Source organism: Morone saxatilis, unplaced genomic scaffold, assembly GCF_004916995.1.
Source record: "Morone saxatilis isolate NCDOM2014 unplaced genomic scaffold, NCSU_SB_2.0 Contig1, whole genome shotgun sequence".
NCBI classification, from domain to species: Eukaryota; Metazoa; Chordata; class Actinopteri; family Moronidae; genus Morone; species Morone saxatilis.
The window spans coordinates 17,816,711-17,816,912 of NW_023339651.1; the positions used below are offsets into that span (position 1 = coordinate 17,816,711).

General features: G+C 38.6%; 1 protein-coding gene across 1 annotated transcript in view; it reads right to left on the minus strand.

The window, feature by feature from the left end:
• The window catches only part of LOC118334266 (ryanodine receptor 2-like), a gene marked incomplete in the record, with an annotated part of 114,618 nt that overhangs the window by 101,154 nt on the left and 13,262 nt on the right, over positions 1 to 202 (minus strand).

The window sequence follows — 202 nt, forward strand, 5'->3', positions numbered from 1 at the left end:
TCAAGGGACCAAACCAGTAGGGGGCCAGCTCCTAGATAACAATTGAAAGTCTTTTATGCCTAAATGTAAATTTTCTCCATCAATGGCTATTCAAACACAGTAGCTTGTCTAGAAAAACAACCAAATGCCCCCATCACCTCATTCTTTATGATGCCCCTAAATACATCAATAGATATAAATATGTGTGCATATGTAGCTGCTG